The sequence below is a fragment of the Nyctereutes procyonoides genome, unplaced genomic scaffold (genome assembly GCF_905146905.1).
Source record: "Nyctereutes procyonoides isolate TBG_1078 unplaced genomic scaffold, NYPRO_anot_genome, whole genome shotgun sequence".
Taxonomy (NCBI): domain Eukaryota; kingdom Metazoa; phylum Chordata; class Mammalia; order Carnivora; family Canidae; genus Nyctereutes; species Nyctereutes procyonoides.
In genome coordinates, this window is record NW_026575129.1 from 8,041,410 (window position 1) to 8,067,405 (window position 25,996).

Sequence of the window (25,996 nt, forward strand, 5' to 3'; positions counted from 1 at the left end):
TGAGCCACCTGAGCTGCCCTGTGTGTGAGTTTTTTGACTGACTGTTGACAGGGATATTTATTTTTACTGTTTTTTATGGCTAAATTTAGAAACATGTTCTATTACCATTATTTATAAAGAACAACAGCTTGCCTTCCTAAACACAGGTCTCGAGGCAACAGCACAGCAGATATCTCTGCAGCCTAGTATTGTAGAAAAATTCATGGTCCAGAGAAATCTAATTAGCGACAGCCTTTCCACCTGTGTTCCCTGGTCCTGTCTGACCTGCAGCAGCTTACTTCTTCTTCCTAGAGCCATGGGTTAGGGTGGATTGTAATGAATTGATCTAGTTAATAGATCAACCAGCTAACCCTCTTATCCTAAAAGGTAACTAACAGTAGTAATGCACTTAACCATCTGTTGACTCAAAAAATTACATAATTCACTATTGAGAAAAAGAACTGATGTTTTGTGACCTTCATTTTTAAATATGTGTTTGATAATAAACATAATTAATGATCATTTTGAAAAAGAAGCAGCAAAAGTTTAAGAAGCAAAATTCCACCTTTAGGGACAACATGTTCATACATGTTTCTAGCCATTTTTGTATGCCTTTACATAAAACAGAATAAGACTACCCGCTATGCTATTAAATGACCTCTTTTTTTCTCTCACATACATACCACCAACACTCTTCCATGGCAAGAAATACAGCTCAAATCACTTTAATGACTACATATTATTTTATAGTATGGATACACAATTCATTTAATTCTCACTTTCAATCTTTATATTGCATGCAATATTATAGATTTGAATATGTACATCTGTTAGCAAATACTTTTGATTAACTCAAAAATATATGTAATTTACTGTGTGCCAGGCACTGTTCCAAAAGCCTTAGCATTAACATGTTTAATCCTCCTAAACAGATCTATACAGTAGCTAATATTCATGCTTCAATTTTACAGATGAGGAAACTGAGGTACAGAGAGGGTAAGCACATAACTTAATGTCACAGTGGCAGTAGCAGAAAATCTTGGTATGTAACCCAGGCAGCCTAGCTCTAGGATTTGTGTTCTTAACTACTGTAGTAAGTCATTTTATTGTATTTATCTCTCAATATAATATGATTAGTGATTATTTTATTCTCAGTCTTACGCCTCAGTTTTAGTTATTATGTTAAATTCCTTAACTTTTATGTCCACTGTCAATTTTCCCAGCAGAAAATTTGAAGCCATTTACACTCTTTCCAGCAATCTGTGACTAGAATAACATCAGATATTACCAAACTTTTAATTTTTGTCATTTTTTTTAAAAAAGATTTTATTTATTCATGAGAGATACACAGAGAGAGGTAGAGACACAGGCAGAGGGAGAAGCAGGCTCTCTGCAGGGAGCCTGATGCGGAACTCGATCCCAGGACCCTGGGATCACACACAGAGCCGAAGGCAAATGGTAAACCACTGAGCCACCCAGGGACCAAGCCACCCAGGTGTCCTTAATTTTTGTCTTAATGACAGGTAACAAAAGCTATATCATACCATTTTAATTTTTATTTGCTTATTAATGAAGTTATTCTTTGATCTATCTGTTCGTCACTTTAAAAAAAAAGATTTTATGTATTTCTTTGAGAGAGAGAGAGAGAGAGAGAGAGAGAGAGAGAGCATGAGCAGAGGGGAGAAGTTGAAGCAGGCTCCCCACTGATCAGGGAGCCCAACATGGGACTCAATCCCAGGATGCCGGGATCATGACCTGAGCTGAAGGCAGATGCTAACAGACTGAGCCACCCAGGTGCCCCTATAGTCACTTTAGATGGATGCTCTACTGAAGTAAACAGGCACCTATAGTTTAGTTTTGCCTCCACTTAAAAGATTTCTGACAATCTTCTGTATATATTAAACTTCTCAAATTTGTATATTCTTACACTATAGGCCAGCCATTTATCTGATATTAATAAGGCTTACTCTGGAAATGACAAAAATAATTTTACTAAAATAATAGTATGTCATTATCTAGCTTTATAAATGACAGTGAGCCACAACTGTGTTTACAGGGCAGTCTTTCCATATATCCTTTAAAATTTCAAACAGGGATGCCTGGTTGGCTCAGTGGTTTAGCACTGCCTTCAGCTTAGGACCTGATCCTGGAGACCCAGGATCGAGTCCCACATAAGGCTCCCTGCATGGAGCCTGCTTCTCCTTCTGCCTGTGTCTCTGCTTCTCTATGTCTCTCATGAATAAATAAAATCTTAAAAAAAAAAAAAACTCAGGTAGTCACATTAAAAAGAGAAAATACACCTGAACAGACATTTTTCCAAAAGAAGACATACAAGTGGCCAATAAACACATGAAAAAAATGTTCAACATCACTAACCATCAGGAAAGTGCAAATAAAAACCACAGTGAGATAGGTCCTCCCACCAGTCAAAATGGCTGGTATCAAAAAGATAAAAAAAAATAATAATAATAAGTATTGGTGAGGATGTAGAAAAAAAGGAACCCTCCTGCACTATTGGTGGGAATGTAAATTGGTACAACCACTGTAGAAAAAAGCATGGAGGTCCTTCAAAATTAAAAATAATATTATCAAATGATTCAAAAATTCCACCACTAGGCATCTACCCAAAGAAACAAAAATACTAACTGGAAAAGATATGTGCACCTCTCTATTTAATGCAGCATAATTTACAGTGGCCAAGATTCAAGTGCAATTCAAGTGCCCATTGATAGATGAATAAAGAAGATAATGGTGTATATATTTATAATAGAATATTACTCAGCCATGAAAAAGAATAGGATCTTGCTATTTGTGATAACTTGGATGGATCCAGAGAGTATTGTGCTAAGTGAAGTAGGTCAGACAGAGACAGTTAAATACCATATGATTTCACTTATATGTGGAATCTAAAAAAAACAAAAAAAATAATGCAGGAACAGACCCATAAATACAGAGTACAAGCTGCTGGTTGCCAGGGGAAGGGGGCTGGAGATTGGGCAAAATAGGTGAAGGGGAGTGGAAGGTACAAGCTTCTAGTTATGGAATTAATAAGTCACAGGAATGAAAGATACAGCACAGGGAATGTGGTCAGTGGTACAGTAATACTGTTATAATAAGACAGACAGACGGTGGCTACACTTGTGGTGAGCAATGCGTAATGTACAGAATTGTCAAATCACTAAGTTGTACATCTGAAACTAATGTAACATTGTGTGTCAGCTATACTTCAATTTAAAAAAAGGAGGAAAGACCAGTAAAATTGTGATAAAACCATTTAATTATCATTTAAACGTATAATCAATATAAAAATTAATGAGATATTTTATGGGGTTTTTTTGTACTATCTTTGAAATCCACTACAGTTTCATATTCAAAGCACATATCAATTAGGACTAGCCGTATTTCAAATAACCAATAATCATGTGTGACCAAACAATACTATACTGGACAGCACAGCAACAGCCTTTTTCATCTAAAGCATCCCTTCCTTTTTAATCTTTAAACCAGCTCTTCAGGGCATTAAAAAGTTATTCATAGGTCAGCAAGGACAGGTGGTTCTGGGAAACTATATACTCCTCCTAGTGTCATTTGAACATTTTGTATCTATTTGACTCTTCTCAAGATTGAGACAGTAAATTTGCAGCATCATTTTGTTTTGTAATCTTATGTGACCCAAAAATCTGTCTATAATCTTTGGTATTATTTTAAGACCTTTTGTTGACAAACACTGTGTTCTGGCCCTACATATATTGCCAATCAGCTGCATGAACTTGAGCAACCCAAGCTGCTGCTTTTTATATCCGTTGAAAATATATAGTGCAGAAAATCAATGAACTAGGCTTTCAGTTCTAAAACTGTCAAGGATATATTTACCTTGTATATTTATTTTTCAGTATTTCCTACATCTAATAATTGGTTAGTAAACAATCAGCAATATACAGGTTTAGGCAGTTGTGTTAATCAGAGAGTGCTGTTAAAATAAATACTAATTTTACCAGTCATCTTCACTATTTTCTTCTGGTAAAAATCTTTACTTCCCTGCAAAACTTTCTAATTCTGGGAATGTGCATAATAAATACTTGTGTAAATAAAGACCTTGTAGGGACGCCTGGGTGGCTAAGCAATTGAGTGTCTGCCATCGGCTCAGGGCGTGATCCTGGGATCAGGGATCCCTGCATCAGGCTCCTTGCATGGAGACTGCTTCTCTCTCTGCCTGGGTCTCTGCCTATCTCTCCGTGTCTCTCATGAATAAATAAATAAATAAATAAAATCTTAAAAAAGGTAAAAATAAATACTTTGTAGATTAACCACTGTGACTAGTAGAGGACTAAATAAAATAATGTCAAGTAGAACAAAGTGGGTGCATAATAAAAGCAAAACCTCCATTACTCTTCCATCTGGCCTCACTGGGCAGATGGGACAGGCACTAATCTTTGAATAAAAACAGTGCACAAAGGGGGTTTCTAGGTGTCTCACTTGATTAAGTGTCAGACTCCTGATTTCAGCTCTCGTCATGATCTCAGGATCTTGAGATGTAAGCACCACATAGAACTGTCTCTCTCTCCCTGTTTCCAACCTCTGCTCTTTGTGTACATGTGTGCCCTCTCTCTCTCAATCTCAAAAAAAAAAAAAAAATAGTGCACACTGGTACTGGGGATCAAGCCATTTTGGGGTCACTTCCCTTGTCCTTGGCATACTGACAATGCTTGGAGACTTAAGGAGGTTAGGAAGTAGGTCTCTAACTTCCAGTGACTCAGCTAAAATTAATTTTTAAATGTTCAGCTAATCAACAACAGTTAAATAACTACCATACAGAAAGACATTTTAAAAAGTAAAATTAATTTTATATTTTCTTAGGCTTATATGTGTTACAGTTCCCCAAATGTGTATGACTGAAATACATTCAAGACCTACATTAGTAAAAAAAAAAAAAAAAAAAAAAAAAAGACCTACATTAGTATAGAATTCCATTTTATATCTTTTATAATTTTATATCTTAACAATTTTCTTCACTTCTTTATGAGAATTTTTATATCACTGCACTACCTCTAGGTTCATGTTTGCCTCATATTTTTAAGCACCTCATTAAAAAGCACCTATCAAATTCTGTTAAAAATGATACTCTGAATATATAGATCCCTGTATGCAAAAAAAAAGCTTCCAAATATGAGCAGATGGCCCATTTATCACTGGCAATATTAAACAGTATTTTAGTGCTATGAAATTATATAGACTTTAAAGGATAATTTTTAACAAAGTTACAGAAGTGTTGGAAAGTATAATTTCATATCAACATTTAGAAAAAGGAACAAACTCGGGAGAAAACTGTCAGCCAGTTCACCACCTCTATTAAGTCTATTAAACGAATTGATAAACATGTTTTTAAACACATTGTTCTCTAAATTAGTTTTTAATTCAGATGAATTCACTCTATGCATGCTTTAACAATCTTAACCAATCACATAAAAAGCCACATGAAAATAATATTATTCCCAGAATTCAGGATGCCAAAGCAAGAATGTTGATTCCAGGAGAGAATGGTTGGGGTTACTTAAATGGGAGAGATGATCCTGTAACAGTGTATAGTTTCCTACAGCTGCTGTAACAAATTACCACAAATTAAGACAACATAAATTTATTATCTTACAGTCTAAAAAACAGAAAAATGCATGGGTCTCATGGACTAAAATCAAGGGGTCAGCAGGACTAGGCCCTTTCTGAAGCTTATGGGGGAAAATCTGTTATCTTGCCTTTTCCAGCTGCCAGAGGCTGCTCGTAGTTCTTGACTCATGCTGCCCCTTCCATCTTCAAAGCCAGCAAAGGCCAACTGAATCTTCTGTACAATCAACACTTTGACTCTGCCTCCGTCATTACCTGTTCTTCTCTGGATTTCCTGTTTCCTTCATTCTCTTTAAAGACCTTTGTGATTCTCTTGGGTCTACCAGATAATCCAGGATAATCTCATCTCAAAATCCTTAATTTAATCACACCTGTCATTTTCATTTTTGTCATAGATTCAAGGGATTAGTAAGTACCTGGACCTTTTTGAGTGACCATTTTCTGCCTACCATATCAGATAGATACAGTGATGTCATTTCCTCCCCCTTACAAACTTAGATCTAACTAAGCATTCTAATGTTCATTAAATTAATCATTCAGGAACTGATTCTTCAAATATCATTTGTTTTTCAAATATCATTGGCTTTTCAGGCTTTGAGAGAACAATATTTCTGTTTCCATTTTATCTGTAGCCTCTACCCACTCTACCCCAGAACTCCTAGGATCTTATCTTTCTGTGAAAAAAAAAAAAAAAAAAAGGAAGTATAGAGTCAATAGGAACACTGGCAGAGTGTTGGCCCGTTTCTCTCCAGAACTGCTGAATCAGTGGTTGTAGTCATGAGGAAGTAGGACGCACATAGAAAACACAGGCTGACCACAAGAATCCTCCACACAGACAAACAACATTCTGCACAAGCACTGACTAGCTCTAGTATACCCTGGAACCTTATCATTTGGGAGTTTAGAAGACAATTCCAGTGAATATGTTACCAATGGATATTGCATTCTGAAAATACATCCAATCTTCTTCAACTATTTAACACACCTTCTGTTCTGTGACCCTAAGTGGGGCAGTCTTCTCTGTCATATGTAAGCCATAAAATGACAGAAAAGTGTCATTCATTATTAGGAATATCTACAACAATGTGATGCAATCAGGTGACAGAGAAGTCACTCGGAAAGAGCAAAAAAAGTTCCCTTTTAGAGTTGCCTTCCCCTATTGTGCTGTAATATATTGAAGAACATAAATGGTGGTAGTTTTTGGTCATTTGAGGTTATATATGATTTTTAGAAGAAGTAAAACATCTCTCATTATCAAGCCTAGTAAACTAGTTAAAAATTAAGCTGACTAAATGGTTTTGGGAAAGAAGCTAACTCTGGCATTCAAAAGATGGCACTCGTTTTTATCCTGTCATGTCAAAGTCAGCTCCCAAAGGAGTTTTAGGTATTTGAAAAATCACGTTACAATTTGGAAAAAAGGAACAAATCTGCCTGGGCAATTACTTAGAGGGAGAACACAATGTAGATATGGGATTTGCAACTGTTCATTAAAAGATGCCATTTTAATGTTACTGCTGCTCTGCCCCATACAAATTAACATTTATGTTTCATGTCTTGTGGTTTCAGTCTAAGATAACTTAAATATGAAGAACAAAAAATTTTTAAATCAACTGTTTGGTTAAATTATGATCAGGCCTATCTGCTTGTATAACAGCATCATAAAATGTACAGAGCAATTATTCTCAGCACAGCAAGTTTTTGGATAAATGTCCTCTCTACTTTCTAACTTTTGCCCAAAATTTGATCAGATAAGCATTTAATTAGATAAATGATTTATTATTACACATTGCCATTATTAAATGTAAAACTACAAATTACATTTCTAAAATATTCAATTTTATTTCTAAAATAAATAACAAAATCAATACTTAATTCCAATATTATGGCTCTCTACTTATATGGTTCACACATACCGGGATTGCAGTTTTAAACACATTGAAAATCCTCTGAAAACTTGGAAATCTGAAAAATAAAATTGTTAGTTGATGGTTAAATTATAAAATCCTAACAGAAAAGATTGACTTTTCAGGACAGTTAGGATTGACTTGGAACTAAGGGAATTTATTGCTGTATTCAGAGAAAGAATATGTCAGTCAGGCATGGTTTGGTAGATAAACAAGATGAAAGGAAAGAGGTTGTTAATAGTTTGAACATACAAACTGGAGAGGTGGAGGCTAATCTTGCATTGCCTATCTAAGCACTAACCATTGACTCAGAAACGGGCACTGTAGCACAGACTATGAAACAAGTGTGTCCCTGTTGTGGTCAGACCATTTTAGCCTCCAACCATTAAACATTCAAGTTGTTCAATTAACTTCTCTCTTTTAATTCCATGAGCAACAAAGAGTGAATAAAAGTTTCATGTGTCTTTTTGTATCTTCAGTGATTATAATTACAATTATGGAATCTAAAATTAATATCCTGATAAAGCATACTTCTAAATTATACATCCCTGAGAGTTCACACTGAGGAAACTATTCCCAGTGCCCTGATCAGCTCATGCTTCTAGAACTGAAAGACTAAACTATTACTGCCATCTAACCCTGAATGACTACTAAGTGGGAGCAACTCAAGGCCAATAGATCAGGGGAGTTGAAGATTCACAAGAGAGTAATTCGTGTAAGGGAAAAAATGAAACAAGCTGAATAGAAAAATAAAAGAAGGCCAGAGGAGGGTGAGTAGAGGGAAAAAGAAGAGATTTTATGAGGTCAAAGAACAAGTGTTGTAGGGTTAACGGTGTAATGCAAAATCTAATTGCTTTCCAACAGTTGGGACCTTACAGAAATATGTGAGAAAATATAGGAACAACTATTTGTACAACCTTCCCTGAATTCAATTAATTCAGTCAGAACCCAGCTAATTTACTTAAAGACTGAAGTTTGACAAATTAAAGGCCAAGGTATTTGAAGCCTGGGAATAAATTCACTGCCCTAGAAACATCTCAATATAAAGTAAGTAGATTAATTGAATGCCCTTTATCAGTCATTTCCTATTAGATTAGTAAGAAAGGAATAAGTAATGCCATCACTCGCATAGGTTATAACCTCCAGAATGGTAATTATCTAAATAAGAACCTTAGTAAACACTGGCAGGAAAAGAGATCTACATAAATTTCAAGGCAGAGCTTGGTACAGATCTAAGAAATCTAATTACAGACTGGCATGGCAAAAAGTGGTCCTTTAGGACATAACGTATTTATTGCATTTTATTATAATCATGTGGCATATCTAAATCATGGGAAGATACAGTAAATATAGAATGTGATTTCTTTTCCAATAACTCATAATCTAATGAGTTATATTATAACTCATTATATTATATATATAATATATATAACTATATATATATATACAACTCATTATATTATATATCTAATGAGATAACTCAGTTATCTAATGAGTAATCTAATACTTAATCATTGTACAGAATAGGAAAAAAAAATTTACTTGGGGTGTGGCTTATAAGCAAGATTCTTCTAGGAATATTTTTTTTTCCTAACATGTTCCAGGCACCACATTAACATAGTAAATATCTGCTACTTTTCTGGAAAGGTGCTAGCAATGAGTAGCTCAAAAGCATATATCTCACATCTCAGTATAGCTTTGGTTCACCTTCCTGAATCAATTCCATAAAACAAGTAGAAAAGATAGACAATTGATGGTTTTGCTTAACCTGTTTAAAAGAAAATCTCATTAGTTTGGATTTGGTTCAGGTGTGAACCAAGATGACCTTCAGTCAAAGCAAAAGCTTTCTGGTGATAACACCATCTGGGATAAGGTCATCACTTCACACACACGCACACACACATACACACTCTTTAAGCTTCTAAAGCAGGATGAAGCCTCTGTACAATGTTTTTCTGCCTTGTGAACCTGACTATTCTGTAAAAAGCTAGGAATAAGTATAACTACCAATATCTTTATAAATAGAAGAGGCACTTATCTATCCAAGGTAGCTAAAGTGCACTCTATTTTCAGGGAAGTAAAGTGACTTATAGGTATTCTGAACACTGATTCCATTAACTACTTCCTAATATATTCAAGGTCTCATTATTTAAGCTTTTAATAGATGTGATGCTATGAATCTCATATTTTTTGGAACCCTGCAAAATTACTTATTTTAGTTTTAAAAACAGCATTTGAAATTTGATTTTTTTTTTCTAACAGTACTCCCTGTCACAGTATAAAAATATTAATAAGACATTTTTCTGGGAATTTGTCTATCAAGTATATCCTATGTGCAAAGTCCTTTTGTAAGCACTGTGAAGCATGCTAAGGTGCTGAATGATCTCCACTCCTTATACTTATTTCCTGTTTTAAAACAAGGTAAAGTATGAGTAATGAAATAATCAATGTAAAAATGCTTTATATTTTATAAAAACCTCTAAAAAAGTAACTGGTATTTATTGTTAAATATGGATCTATAGAGATACATAAATGAATAGATATAAGATCTTAATCAGAAGATATAGTGTTCTTAAAAAAAAGATATAGTGTTCTTAATACAGCCATTCTTAATACATGTATAATATAGATCATTCAAAATGATCTATAAATTTAATGCAATTTTAATCAAAGTTTTATCTATATGTTTTTCTGAAGTAATTGACAAGTTAATTGCAAAATTTATATAAAAATATAAAATACCAAGTAGAATACATTTAGAACTATATTACCTAAAATTCAAGCTTTACTATAAAGTGATATTAATCAAGACACCCTGGTGTTGGTGTAAAGACAGAGAAACAGATTAAACACAGAGTAGATAAAATCAATGCAATCAAGATATACCAAGACATTACAATGGAGAAAGCAGTCTTCCCAACAAATGGAATAACTGAATTATCCATGGGGAAAAAAAGCCTCAATTTGTACCTAATGATACATGCAAAAATTAATTTAAGAAGGATAATAAACTCAAATGTAAAAACCAGAAATGTAAAATTTCTAGAGGAAAAACTAAGATAATATATTTGTGACATTGGGCTAGGTAGAAATATTTTAGGACATCAAAAGCACTCTAAGCTATCAATAAAATTCATGTCATTAAAATTAGAAAGTACTACATAAAAGACATCATTTATCAAGTCAAGGATTAGGAAATACATTTGCAATATACATATGGCAAAACACACATATCCAGAATATATACAGAACCCCTATTAATCAACCTTAAAACACCCAAACAACAACAAAAAAGAAATACTTGTGAAGGATTAGACACTTCACAAAAGAGATTATGGTCAATAAACTCCACAATAGTGTCCTCAATATCCTTAGTCGTTAGAAAACACAAGTTAAAAACACAGTGAAATACTATTTTGTGTCAACTAGAATAGCTACAATCAAAAGACTAATAGTGACAGATTTGGGGTAAGGATATGGAACTAGACCTTTCATACATAGCTGCTAGGAGAACAAAACTATACGATCACTTTGGAGATCTGCTGAGTAGTTTTCAAGTTAATACGTATCTACCTATGACTCAGCAATTCTGTTCCTAGAATTTTACCCAAGAGAAATAAAATTATACCAATTCATAAAATAAAAGATCTTTTAAGATTTTTTCAGATTATCTTTATTCATTATAAAAGCTAAAAACTGGAAACAACCCAATTTTCCACCAACTACAGAACAGATAAACCAATTGTGCTATATTTACATGAAAAACTATTCAGGAATAAAAAGAAACGCACTCATGGTATGTCAAGGATAAATACTAAATTCATTATGATAAATGAATGATGCCAGACTAAAATACACACACACTGTATCATAACAATGGTATAAAGTCCAAAAATAGACAAAATTATTCTGCAATGATAGACATAATTAATCTGCAATGATAGAAATAAAAAACACAGATGTTGGAGAGAAGAGGGATAAGGATGAAATTCAACTGGAAACAACATAGAAGAATATTCTAGGATTGTGGAAATGTTCTATATCCTATTTTAGATAATAATTAGATGGGTCCACACAATTTTGAAAACTCACTGAACTACATAAACACTTAAGATTGTGTCATTTGTTTACTTCTCAATAATGCCTCTAAAAATTTATAGTACTGTTTTATCACTGCAGATATATCAACTATTTTCATAACCCAAAAGTAGCAACATTGACCATTTCCACATATAATAACCTAAACTGAAAGTCACAGGAGATCTCCAGGTGGCCCAGCAGTTTAGCACCCGCCTTCGGCCCAGGGCATAATCCTGGAGTCCTGGGATCGAGTCCCACATCAGGCTCCCTGCATGGAGCCTGCTTCTCCTTCTGCCTGTGTCTCTGCCTCTCTCTCTGTCTCTGTCTCTGTCTCTCTCTCTTATAAATAAATAAAATAAAATCTTAGTATTAAAAAAAAGTCATACTCTGGTTACACAAGTGTTGTCTGTATACTGTCTTGCAACTGCAATCTGAGTAACAGTATCTGATAATGACAACCTTATGAAGATACTTAACAAATGAACTTCATGCAGAACACATATAAACCAACTTCCCAAATGAGCAGTGATGCCAAAGGAACCTAGTTTTAATTATAAATATGTATTAATAGGTCTCCTGAAGTGGTTTCCACTTCCAATTTTTGGATTGTCAGCTTTAAAAGCACATAACGATACCTTTTTACTTTACTATACACTTTTGTTATTACCCTAACAAAAGAAATAACAGTATTTAGGTTCCTGGAGTGCAGCCAAAGTATTAGTCAATTCATTTTGCTTTAATTTCCTTTGGCAGGAGTCAAGGAACTACTGAATCATCTGAAAAAGCTCTAAATTGTTTAATTTTATCTTCCTCATACTCAGCATATTCCTATCATTTCTTGAATCAAAAAATAAAAACAAAAAACAAAAACGATTGGTGCAGTCTACATTGCCTAATTTTGTCCAATTAAATGTTATGCAGTGATGGTTTACATTCCTCATATTGCCAAATGACCTAATATTTTTTCTACAATGCAGTTACATATGAAAATGCTTACCATTACATTGGACATACCAACGTAAATGAGCCCAAGAATTCACAGTTAAAGTTTGTATGCTCCAATTGCTTGGGCTTAGATTCTAGGCTTAGCTCATAGTAATTGCCTTCACAAACAATTAATCCTGGAGGAGTTCTTCATGACTCTTATCCCAAAGTCAATTGACTTAATTTATAACGTATTACCAATTAAAGTTAAATCAGCACCCTGCAACTTCCAACCCTAGATTGGTTTACTATGCAGCTGTTATCAGTAATAACATTTTAAATATTTTAAGGTACTTTTAAATTATGAGGAATACAAAGCAAAATAAATAACCTCTTTGGAAGTAATAAAGAAATGCTACTTCAAATTTATGCCACCTTTCTAAGAATATACAGAAATCATTTTTATCAATAATTCTGCCTATATTTTTTTCTTATTTTTAAATTTGACTTTCAAATACATTCTATTTTGAAAGCAATTACCATATGAATTTTATCACTAACTAAAGATGTCATTTAATTTAGATATTCATTCTTCTAACTTATTTAAATACTGTCCTTTACAATAAAGTATTATATTATTATATATTATATTATATACATAATAAAATATTAAAGTATTATAAACTTACATATTATATATATATGTATTTACAGTTATGGGGAGGAGGGGTAAATCCCAATAACAAAATTGCTTTTTTGTGTTTGAATCCAAACTCATTCTTCCACTAAGAGGTATTATCAACGAACTACTTTTTCAAAAATAAGTTATGAAAAAAAATAAAAAATAAAAAAACAAAAATAAGTTATGATTCATATATAATTTTGAAGTTGAGCTTTTTTAGAAACAAAATAAAGCATGTTTCTCTAACATCAATTCTATAATACTATCTAAAATATTTTAAATAGTATCACTGCTACTCTATTTAAGGAAATTTGTATTAATTTCATTTTTGTGGACTGGCATTGGGCCCAGAAGAAGATAAAATTTGGGTTGTAGGAACATAGGAGAGAAGATGACTGGTTCTTTTAGAGGTGGTAATTTTCTCAGCAGAGTGAGAGAATGATTTCTTAAGTTTCTACATTCTCATGAACAAATGAGAATTTTCTAAGCCAGCCACTCTAGGTCTCAACTTAGGGTTGAAATGAGCAGATAAAATCACAGACAAAAAATAAATTAATTAATTTAATTAAATAAAATCACAGACATGTGAAGATATCAGATATGAATGTGCCCATGTTAACATATAAGAGCTGTCCAGCATCTCATCACCACGGATTAAGTTATCACAGTACAGGAACAACCTACATATCAGATATGTCATCACTTCCTAGTATGCTTATGTTCCTTTTCCAAACAGGTGTAATCAAAAGTTTTCATAACATCTGTATATGTTCAGTAAAACACACAAAAACAAATGAGGGGAATATCAATACTAGTTGATTCTATAAAAGTAGAGAAAAAAAAGCAAGAATTTGACTACCAGCAAAATAGGTGATTTATATGACAATTTTCTTTTTTTTTTATATATATGACAATTTTCTGGTTCCAAAATCATTCCCTGTATATTGCTTCATTTTCATTTCGATCATAAGGAAATTAGGGCTCGCTGAGAGATTCGAGTTTGCTGAGAGTCACAGGCAAGTACTTGGTACAGCCAGGATTAAGTCGTTTGATACCTAAACTAGTCCACACTGCTTTACAAATGAGGAGTTATACAAACCTATACCTACATAAGATTATGTATGTAAACAATAGGAAGATTCTAGTTCAATGACCTTCACCCTTTGGTGTTTTGCCCATTAAATATGCTACATTATATGGCAAAAGGGACTTGGTAAATGCAATTAAGATTGCTAATCAATCACTTAGCCTTAAAATAGAGAGATAATCCTGAATCTTCAAATTGTAATTGTTTCTTTATGAAGACACTCACATAATACTCAAAAGAATGCTTTAAATTATGACTTGATTTGGAAAAATCCATATGTATTCGTTCAATAAATTTCAATAGTTTTAACCATGTGGCATCCTCCTTGCTTTGGCAATCGGTTGTTTTTAGTCATAAATGTCGTTACTTTAGAAGTAGGTACAAATTGACCTAGCAGTCTTCTATCCTGAATTACTAATGTCTATTTCTTAATTCATGTGAACTACCTGATTAATTCTGTAGAAAGCACAGCGTTCTATACTAATCCTTAAAATATGTTTGTATATCTATATCTTATATTTAACCTAAATGTCTTACATGAAAGTTGTCTTTTCCCCTGAAGTGGGGGCACTGTAAAAGTCAATTCTTTAAAATGCAAATAGAATTCTTTTATTTTGAAACCTTTAGGTCAACATAAACTTAATTTTTATCCATTTTTGACATAAAATATTAAAATAAACTTGAACTGCTGAAAGGTAAGACATAGTGAAGAGTTTTCTGAATACTAAGTACTGACCACAGAGACCATGAGTCATGAATAAGTAGATTACAAAAAGCTTTCATGCTGTCAACTGCCTTATATACCATATTTACAATTGAGACCTCTAAAGCAAAATGTGAAATAAAAATAACCTAAAATATTTTAGAAGTTTCTATTATAGGTTATAAATCAGGACACAACTTACAGTCTATATTCAGAGTAGAACGTAAGTGCCACTAGGTGGGAAGAATATAAAGGAAGCAAAGACCTCCTGGTGGGTTAGGTGACACTAAAGGATATTCTATTACAAACAATACTATAGACTATTTATGTCCCCCCAAATCCATATATTGAAACCTAATCCCCAATGAGATGGTATTTGGAGGTGGGCCCTTTGGAGGTGATTAGGTCGTGGGTCAAGGCCTCAGTAATAAGGTAAGTGCCTTCACTGGGGAATAAAAAAAAAAAAAAAAAAAGGCCTCAGAGCACTCCCTAACCCTGTGGAGCATGTGAGGACACAGTGGTGAAATGATGGCTGCCTCTGACCCAGGAGGCAGGCTCTCATCAGACACGGAATCTGCTAACACACTGGTTTTGGACTTCCTAGCCTCCAGTACTGTGCAAAACTAATTTGTTTTTTTTAATAATCTACCCAGTCTATAGTATTTTTGTTAGAGTAGCCATAACAGACTAAGCAAATGCTCCCAAAATTAATGATTTAAAACCAGAAACATAACCAAAATATATTTAACACTAATTGAAAAATTGCCAAGCTCTGTTTGTTAATTGGCCAGTTTGTCAATTTGATCCAGGTTCCCTTAGGCCATTCCAGGGTATCCCAGGGTAATGGTCTCCTTTAGAGTAATAGCAACTACCACAACTAAGAAAATGAAAAATACTCAATATTTAGTATTAAGGGTATCCCAGGGTAATTGTCCCCTTTACAGTGATAGCAACTATCACAACTAATGAAAATATTTATATTTAATATTAAGGGTAACCCAGGGTAATTGTCCCTTTACAGTAATAGCAACAACCACAACTAAGAAAATGAAAAATACTTAATATTTATTGAGAGTTTATAGTCTGCCAGGATCTATAAGCATATTATATGGGTTATAACTCTTAATCATTACAATGACCCTATTAGATTGCTTCTGCTTTATCTATACACTACAGATGAGGAAAGAGGTTAGGTATATAAATCGTAAATGGCTTCAGAATGAATAAATGGTTTAACCAGGATCCAACTTCCATTCTAACTGATTCTATTCTCTTATCATATTATATCAGTATACCTGCAAATTATGTATCAGTTAAAAGACTGAAGTGTTCTTGATAAAAGTAAAAAGTAAAATAATAACTGGATGAAAAAATGACTAGCACTCAATTCATTTATCAATTACTTTTTATCATAATTTGTGCCAAGCACTGTGATTAAAAACTGGAGATACGACATCACCATCACCATCACTGTCATGGTCATCTCCATCACAGGCCAAAGACATTGTTCTAAGCTCTTAACCTGTATTAGTTTCTCACATTACCTTTAGCAGTCAGGCTCTATTATTATCATCCTCATTTTATTTATTAATTTTTTGAAAACCAAGGACAGTCAACTGTTGAAATTGAAAACTCTGCTCCTGAGCCTGGAAGCTTTATCTTGTTTTAGGTTACATACACATTACTATGTTTTATTTTGCATAAATAACAAACATTTTAATGCTACATACAATATATGCTAACAAATTAGAAAATATTCTTAAATTGTACTATTGTATCAGAAATGATAAATTATCAAAAGTGGAAAAGGGATAACAAGTAAGTGCTCTATTCATTATGGAAGCCCCCAGAAATAGTATTCACAAAAGTACCCAACAAACAGCGGCACATGGGAGGCTCAGCTGGTTAAGCGTCCAACTCCTGATTTCATCTCCGGTCATGATCTCCAGGGTTGTGAGATGGAGCCCAGCTCTGGGCTCTGGCTGAGTATGGAGCCTCCTTAAGATTCTCTCTCTCTCTCTCTCTCTCTCTCTCTCTCTCTCTCTCTCTCTCTCTCCTCCACCCCACCCCCCTCTTTCCCACTCTCCGTCTCTCTAAAAAAATTTTAAAAGTACCCAACAAACAGATCAGACTGCTTGGTAGGTGAGTTAAAACTCTTAAAATACTCCAGGGAAGAGAAACTTTCCAACTAATTCTACAACTATAGCACTTCCCTAGTACCAAAGTTGATAAAGATTGCTCCAATTACCATTTATAAAAACAGATGCCAACAATCCAAGTAAAATATTAGCAAACAATATTTTGATTTATTTCTAATCATATACAATGATTACTAATCAAAATTAATAATTCGTAATTTAATAATAAAAATACTGGCCCACTAATAGAGAAACAGCCCAGTTAGTCTCTAAACTGATACAAATTATCAGATAATTTAGTATATGATGTGTGCTTCATTTTCTAACAGTTTTTTGTAAGTTGTGTTGGGACACAGAGCTAATCATTTGGTAGAAAGAGCAAAGAGCAATTCTTATGCACTTAAATATGATGCCAAAAGCAGAAATCATGAAGGAAAATATGGATACATTTTACGAAATAAATTTAACTGTTACATAACAAACATAATAAATACAGAGAGATAAATGAAACTTGAGACAACATGCTTATATTAATATATCTTACTTCCTTAATGCTTTCGGAAAGTGAGGCTTGACGTGAGCACCCTACATAAAGGTGAAATCCACTCCTGAAATACCTACCCACTTCTTTTAACCTGCTAGACAATTTCTTTTTTTTTTTATTTTTGCAATTCTTTGTATATTCTTTGATCCCCTTCATTTGACTCATTAGAATTTAAGCCTTATGTGAGCAAGGACTGTCATCTGTTTCATTCACTCTTGTGATTCTATCGCCCAAAACAGTTCTTGGCATCAATATCGGCTCAATAAAAAGTTGTTGGATATAAATTATAAGACTCTGTGGCATGATCAATTTTATGGTGAAAACTACTACTTTAAAAAGAAAAGAAAACTATTACTTTGAGATATTTATTTATTAAAATAAGTCTACTATAGATATATTATGATACCAAGTGACACCATTATAGCCTTTGTTCAATAGCTATATATTTATAGGCTCAAAAATAATTAAAACTTTAGGGAAGAGGAATTTAGCCAAATGTTCTTTCTTATCACATTAAAAATGAGCAAAGCATTAGATTTTATAAGTTTTACTCTACACACTCTTTTGACATCGTCTACCCTCTTCAGAAAGACACACTTTCAGACTAACAGTAGAAAACACACAATTACTGAGTTACAAGCACACAAATAGTTTTACAACTGAGGCATTTAAGAAAGGTAGAAGCATAGTTGCCCAAAGGGGATTAAACAGCAGTCAGTGGTCACATAAAGATTGTCATTACCACACACACACACACAAAAAAAAAAAAAAAACTCTAAATAGAGCTGTTTCTGAGGCTCTTGGCTCCTGGGTAGACACAGCTCCCCCGGTGCTGTCTTTTCCCCTCTGCCAAGTACATCTGGGTTTAGCAGGTGTGACTGCATGGGGGAGGAGGGAAAGAAGTTATGGTTGAAGGAAAGTTATTGCTAGTGGAGCTTATGGGAGTGATCCCCCAGGCACTGGGACAATTAGCAGATCAAAGGGCTACCTACAGCTCCTCCACCAGACAATTAAAACCACCAAGAAGTGTTTGGATTTTGTTGCATACTTTTCTTGTCACCCCCAGATAATAAAATGACAAACTAAAGCTTGCTGTTTATCTTCCATATACAATTACAACTATTTTATTGCAATTTGATAATTTAAGGTAAAACCCAAATCTTGCTTTTAAAGTGTTTATAAATTAGACAGCTATGGAAACAAGTAGGTCATTTATTTAGTCTGCTCTTAGTTTGCCACTACTAAAGTATTTATTGCTTTCTCAAAGTGTATCACTTGTGCCATAAATCACAGGTCAATGCATCAGTGCTCCAAGCAGATAAGAATTTATTAAATGAGCTAATGGGTCTATCAAAGGAACACATTTTTTTTTTCAACCAGAGAAAGATTTATACACCAACAGAAGTTTTTTAATTCATGTTTTTCAGTCATCCACGCATCTGTAAATTTAGCCAACAAATACGGAGTGCCAAAATACTGAGTGCCTACTATACATGAGGCATCATGTTTAGAGCTGGATATCCACATTGCGGAACAAAATGTTTTTCCTGCCTACATGGAGCTTACAATACATTGGAAACAAGAAATGAAATAAATAAGCTAATAAGTAATTTTATAGCTATGATTTTTTAAAGGGCCATAATTTTTTTTAAAATAGTGATAGAGAATAATGATAGGACTATTTTGTGTGTATATGTCAGAGGGAACATGGGTAACTTGGAGAAAGCAACCAGAGAGATAATCTGAGGTTGTGCAGTTTAGGCTGAGGAACCAGTCAGGAGCAGAAAATGGCAACATTTAGAAAGAGATAGCTAGAAATGAATATAGAAATAGAAAAAAAATACAGAAATACAGATAGATGGTAGTTTCGAAAAGATAATGAATCTTTTACAGACCCAAAAGGAAATAAGTACAAAAAAAAAAAGCTAAGGATAGGAACTTGCACTATAATTTAGCAATATCCACATGATACAAAAATAGCAGTAAATAGCATAATAATATAATTTGCAGGAAATTAGGTTATTCTGTGATTCTATGGGCAAAGAATATACCATATGATAGTAACAAGCATTATACTACATACAAAAATGAAAAAAAAAAGTAAAATTCCAGTGAGGGCAAAAGCATAACAAAATATGAAAAAAAAATGGCTTATTTGGAAAAAAGTAGTTTGATATAGAAAAATAACTAGCAAAACAATAGACCAAAATTTAGAATATATTTGCAAAAATAAGTAATAAAAAATAAAATTAAGAACGTATTTGCAAAACTAAAAAGGACAGGCTAATGCATATGGCATTATTTTAGGAAGGCACATCCCAGGAATTCTCTGTTCAGTTTTTGGCAAGCCTATTGAATAAATATGCAGGCTACTTGAACAGATTCCAAATGAAAAAACTAAAATGATGAAAATAATGGCTTACAAGGATAGATTAAAGGAAGAACTGTGTACAACTTTAGCATGTCAGTAACTAAAGAAGAAACATTATGGTTTACAAATATTTGAAACATGCAAATTTGAGGAAAAAGAATTCTTTGTGTACAAAGTTGCACAATTTTAAGTATGTTGAAAAGGCAAAAGAAATATTCCCCAAGTAATAACGTTGTTTTCCAGTTAGAACCATTTGGACAAATGATCCAATATGGGCAAGGATTAAGACCACCAAGCAGACAGAGACATTCCCAGCAACCTAAACTATGCTGACCTCAAATACTATGCTGACCACTCGGATAGGACGAAGTAGGTCAGGGCAAAACTGTAAAATCTTCCTATCCCCCAGATGTGCTTTAAATTTAGAAGGGATCTTTCCTTGGATTTAGGTCTTCCTCTGTAATTGTATTATAGTGAAGTGAGTCCTAGACTTGGATCTGTAAGGCCTAGTTTGAGCGCGCACCACTTACCCTATTCTCATCTATATCCTCATCTGCCAATAAAGATAACGATAACCCCCTAGACACTTGTGAGGTTTAAAAGGGCTGTTGCATATGAAAACATATTTTATGTGGTTAAAGGCAGTGCTCTTACTGAGATATATCAATTATTAGAATGATCTCAACGTGTCAAAAGCTGTAGGATAAGGACTGTCAAAGAGCATGATGCTTGGGACTAGGCCATTAGACTGTCTTCCTGCCTAGAAGAAATCCGCTCTTCTCTGAGTCACTGTTTACCCACAGTCCTCTTAATTGGATACTGTTTTCTCTCCCAAAGTTTTTAGCCGTGAGATACGGCATTAGTCTTTCCCATTCCTCAAAGCAATTTCCTGAACATTTTTTCTCCTTCCCCTCAAAAATCAAAAATAAAAACAAAAAGCCCCAGCTAGTTTTCATTTCCTGTAACGGGGTCGCCTGGGGTGGCTCAGTGGTTGAGCATCTGCCTTTCACTCAGGGCCTGACCCCAGGGTCCAGGATTGAGTACCACATCAGGCTCCCTGCAGGGAGTCTGTTTGTCCCTCTGCCTATGTCTCTGGCTCTCTGTATGTGTCTCTCATGAATAAATAAATAAAACTTTAAAAAAAATTCATATAACAGATCTCTATTCCTCAATACTACCCTCATATTATAGTTATCTCTTGATCTCTGCACTATGTCCCGTCATTCCTTGAAGATTTCTGTTCCTGGTTCACTGCCATTCTCTCCAACATTTCTTCTTGAAAAACTTTTTTCAATACCCGCATAAATGATTTTTACATTCCTTGACTGTTTTCTTCTAATGATCCTGTCTTCTATCCTCCTTCAAACATAGTTCTGAATGGTTGAAGTAGTTCATAGTTCAATATGGTTCTGCCCCAAGATTTACATTTATCAATTAACTATAATTTCCATACAATTTCTTCAGTGCCCCATAATATTTCTCATAAAACACTTTCTATATTTCTTGCTCATTCCATTTACGACCCTCAACTCAACCTTTCAGCTATACTAGGATTTCCAGTGGGTTGTGCTAACTTCTTTTTTTTTTTAATTTTTTTTAATTTATTTATGATAGTCACACAGAGATAGAGAGAGAGAGAGAGAGAGAGAGGAGAGAGAGAGAGAGGCAGAGACACAGGCAGAGGGAGAAGCAGGCTCCATGCAGGGAGCCCGACGTGGGATTCGATCCGGGTCTCCAGGATCGCGCCCTGGGCCAAAGGCAGGTGCCAAACCGCTGTGCCACCCAGGGATCCCGGGTTGTGCTAACTTCTGACAGCACTCCAATTTTCTTAGTTGCAGGGATGGGAATGAGACTTTGAAAACTACCTAGTTTGGGACTTAATGAAGCAAAAATGGTAAAAGCATCTAGGCTGAGAAATTTAAAAATAGTTGAATACCCCTGAAAATGGAAAACCACAGACAGAGAAAGAAGGTTGGGAAAGAAGTGAGATAAGAAAGACCACAAATTGCAGCAGTGACAAGAGTGAGTTTGTGGGAATGAAAGGCAGAGAGAGGTAGAAAAATGATAATTCTGGTAAGAGAAAGTCTGAGAAATTTAAAGTACTGGTAGCTAAAAAAAAAAAAAAAAAAAAGTACTGGTAGCTGAGTCAATCATGTGATGAGAAAGTCTATTGAATAGCATTGCCAATAGGTTCCTAAAAATGGAGATGGGAATCATTAGTGTTGGGAACTTCCAGGAAGTTCATTACCAGAATGTAGAAAGGGTCACTAGCTCATTCATGCATGAAAGATTTTTAACGGGACAAACGGACAAACGTGAAGAGAAGAAAAAGGGTTCCGATTTCTTTGAGAAAGTTCAGGATGTCAAGATGGTTAGTTATTTAACAGTCTGTTAAATAACAGACTGTTATTTAATAGTCTCCCTACAGGAAAGGAGCTGTTGTAGGCTGATGGCAAGAAAGTGTTCATGTCAGAATGAGAGGCAGTTTTGAATAGTTTTTGAAAAAGCAATAGTACACAAACTCCTCCTTTTCATCTTGTGAGTCCAAGAACTGAGAAAAATGTACCACAAGTAAAGTGGTATAGCAGAAAAGAGCAAAAAGTATGTTGGAATCAGAATGTGTGGAGTCAAGTTCAAACTCACTGATTGCTTGAATTATAGATCATGTGACTTTTTGAACCTCAGGTTCCTTATCTGCTAAAAGAAATTAAGAATGTCTTCTTTGCTTATGGTCCATAGAATGGAGATGGGAAATACCTAAGAAATTTACCCTATTGTTTTACTTATTATTCTTGGGGAATAAATTTAATACTGTGGAGCTCTATTTACACTATTAAGTATATACATAAACACAGTGTTATTAATAAGGTGATCTCAGATGGTGTAATTTTCTACATTTTGCAAAATGTTGAAAGTGAATCCAATACTGGTTTAAAAAAATAAACCATCTTTTGGTTAAATAATTGTTAAAATAAACCAGGAAATTTTCTAGTTGATGTGGTTTGAGACCACTCAGTGCTTTTGTTTGGCTAAAGTTTCTTAATGGGGTTACATAGAAATAAAATTAAATGAGGACAGGATGTGAGGCAAATTAAATACTTTCATTAAGCTAGCAGAAATAAAAACCTTGTTAACCTTTAAAACCACTTTGTCCTACATTATGTACCTGAAAATTGCAGAGAAAGCATGCTCTTATATATCATACTGAGTAACAACGAAACCATGCAGATGAGCAATGGAATCCTAGAAAACCAAAAAAGAGTAAAATCTCACGTCATAATACACTGAATGGCAAGATTGTAGGAAAAAAAATGAGTTTTGAGTCATTTCCCAAGTGTTATACTTCTTTTCCCTACCTTTGCTGTTCTTCTTGGTGATATAGGATTCTAAAAGACACATTAACTCTCCAACCTGTATTTCTGAATGTGAAAAGAGGTATCAGATCTTACCAACTTGTATTAGAAAATTTTAAAAATCTTGTCCCAAAAGAAGAAATATAATTTACCATTTCCAAATATCTTCCAGTTAAATAGTAACAGATACAAAGTGTCTGTTTTATAAATAAGAAAATCTATCTCCACAAACTATCTCCACCATATAAAGGACATGTGACTCATTGAAACAGCGTGCTTTAGCAGTTAAGAAAGCAGGCTCTAGATTTAACCTGGATTCTAATTCTAACAAACTGTTTGGTAGCTATGTGATCTGGGGAAAAGATTTAACATCTGTATTTCTGATTTCTCCTTTGTACGTAAACAATAATGGTATCTGCACCCCCAAAGACTTGTAAAAATCGAAGTGGTATTTAGAACAGTGGAACACATAGCATGAACTCAATAAATACTAGACTTGTTATCTGTACTTAAGAGAGGTATCAGAATGAATGTCCATGTTAACTTGTCTAACAAAATGCTTAATCTGACTGGTGGCAGTCCCCGAGTAAAGAGAAGAAGGAAAAAAACTATTGCCTGAAAAATTACGGTTTCTGGATCAAACTTATAGTCAGTTGGAAATGTCAGAACCTTGTATTTAACAACAAAAAAAAAAATCTATCACTTAGAGGTAGTTCTTCTTTTAATTGAAGATGGATAGCCACCCTAGAAAGCACTTTACATCATCCTGTACATTAATACTATATTTTTAACAATGCTTTTGCAGGAGCATTGACAAGTATTCCCAAAGTATGCTCATTCTACCACACAGATTGTAAGGAAAACATTTAAGTAAGAAACAAAGCTTTTAAAGCTTCTGAAACTACTTTTGACTTTTTTTTTTTTTCTGTAAAAGACAAACTGCTGTTGAAAATGTGTGAGTACTTCTTGAGGAACACTGATAAGGCCAGGCAGGAATAGCTCTATTCATCTGAATGTATATTGAGCATCTATTTGGGGCTTTGTTGTTGTTTAGTTGGATTGTTTTGCCTATCTCCCTTATAAGTGTTGTCTGTATGGAAGCACTACACGCAAAACAAGAGCCGGGGTATAAATTCTAAAACATTTTGAATGGTATTTTGCTTGTTGCTTGTCCAGAGCCAATACTTCGAAAGTTAGTGTTTACAAAACTAAGCTATTGAAAGAAAAAAGGATGAATAAACTACACAAAAGGAGAGTTCAATTAGTATAGGGAAAGGAATACGTGCAGAACGAAAGGCATGAAAGATGTGAGCCTGGATGGACGACTGATGCCAACAGGTGGCAGACATTAACTGCAGGGAACTGTCAATTTATTCCAAATAAAAATATTCTCTAGTGTTCCCATTTGACTCTTCCACTCTTTTCTGCTCTGGAATGATAAGGCCATCTTACTCTGGTTATCTTCATATAATCTTGGGTATCAGTAAAATGTAAATGGTCATCCTGACCTCAGTACAGCAAGAAAAGCCTTAAGAGGATTATTCTGCATCCCTCAAATTAAAAATGTTATCCAATAGCGAGCAAAAATCTTAAAGAATGCATGATGGCCTATCCGCATTGATATAGATTAGCTTCAAATCAACACAATGTCATCTAGCATGAGATTAAAACCCTAGCCTTCCCATTTATGGACCGTTATGCTACCTTAAATTACTCTTAAAAGATATCAATCAGTCTGATGCAGACTTGTTTAAGAAAAGAGAAAAAAGTAAAGCTAAGATATAGACTCAATCTTCTTTCTCCATAGTAACAATCACATTCAAAAGCCTTCACTTAAATTCTTGTGCTTAAATCCTCCATTCTGCTTCATGCACTATTAAATCTGTTGTTGAACTAATCCCACACAGTTACTATCACCATAATAATACATATTTTAAAAAACAAAATAACAACATATTTTCTTCTAAAATATAACCAAATAATTGCAAGACATCTTATCTGCATTCTGAGGTCTACTTCTTTTGTAGAAAATTGAGTCCTAGATTTCCTAATACTTTCATTCATTATTTTAGGGGAAAAAGAATCAATAGAAAATGTATAATACCATATTCCCTGGAATGATGATAAAATAGAATATTAAACAAGAAATTCTTCAAATATCCATCTCTTCCACCATTAAGCAGGTTTTCCAAGCTTAAATATTTTTGACAAAATCTCTTCAACGATGCATGCATTTTACTGCCTTTCTATCCCCAAATCTCGAATATATTGCAGTGAGTCTTTGTCTAGGATGCAAGGCCAATAATAGCACCAATTATTATAATATTCTTTGACACACTAATGCCTTTTGGTTTTGATACTTAGCCCCTCCCCCCATAAATGTCCCTGTTTTTTTACACTATACGGTATCACTGCTTTTGCATAGGCTTTTTTAGTCCTGTTTCTGTCTTATAGCTGCTATGGTGTTTTGCTCTGATTAAAGACTGACCTATTAGCTCATATGCCTTTCACTATTTGCATCCTGTTTACAGAAAGCCCAGAAACTTAAGCACCAAGAGCAACGAACTTTTCTATATGATCTAAATACTGAATGTATTCTCTCTCTTAGGTGG

The 25,996-nt window shown here is 34.1% G+C and overlaps 1 protein-coding gene across 2 annotated transcripts in view; it reads right to left on the bottom strand.

Annotated features, from left to right (window-relative positions):
- The window catches only part of EDIL3 (EGF like repeats and discoidin domains 3), a 397,168-nt gene that overhangs the window by 365,520 nt on the left and 5,652 nt on the right, over positions 1–25,996 (bottom strand). The window lies entirely within an intron of this gene.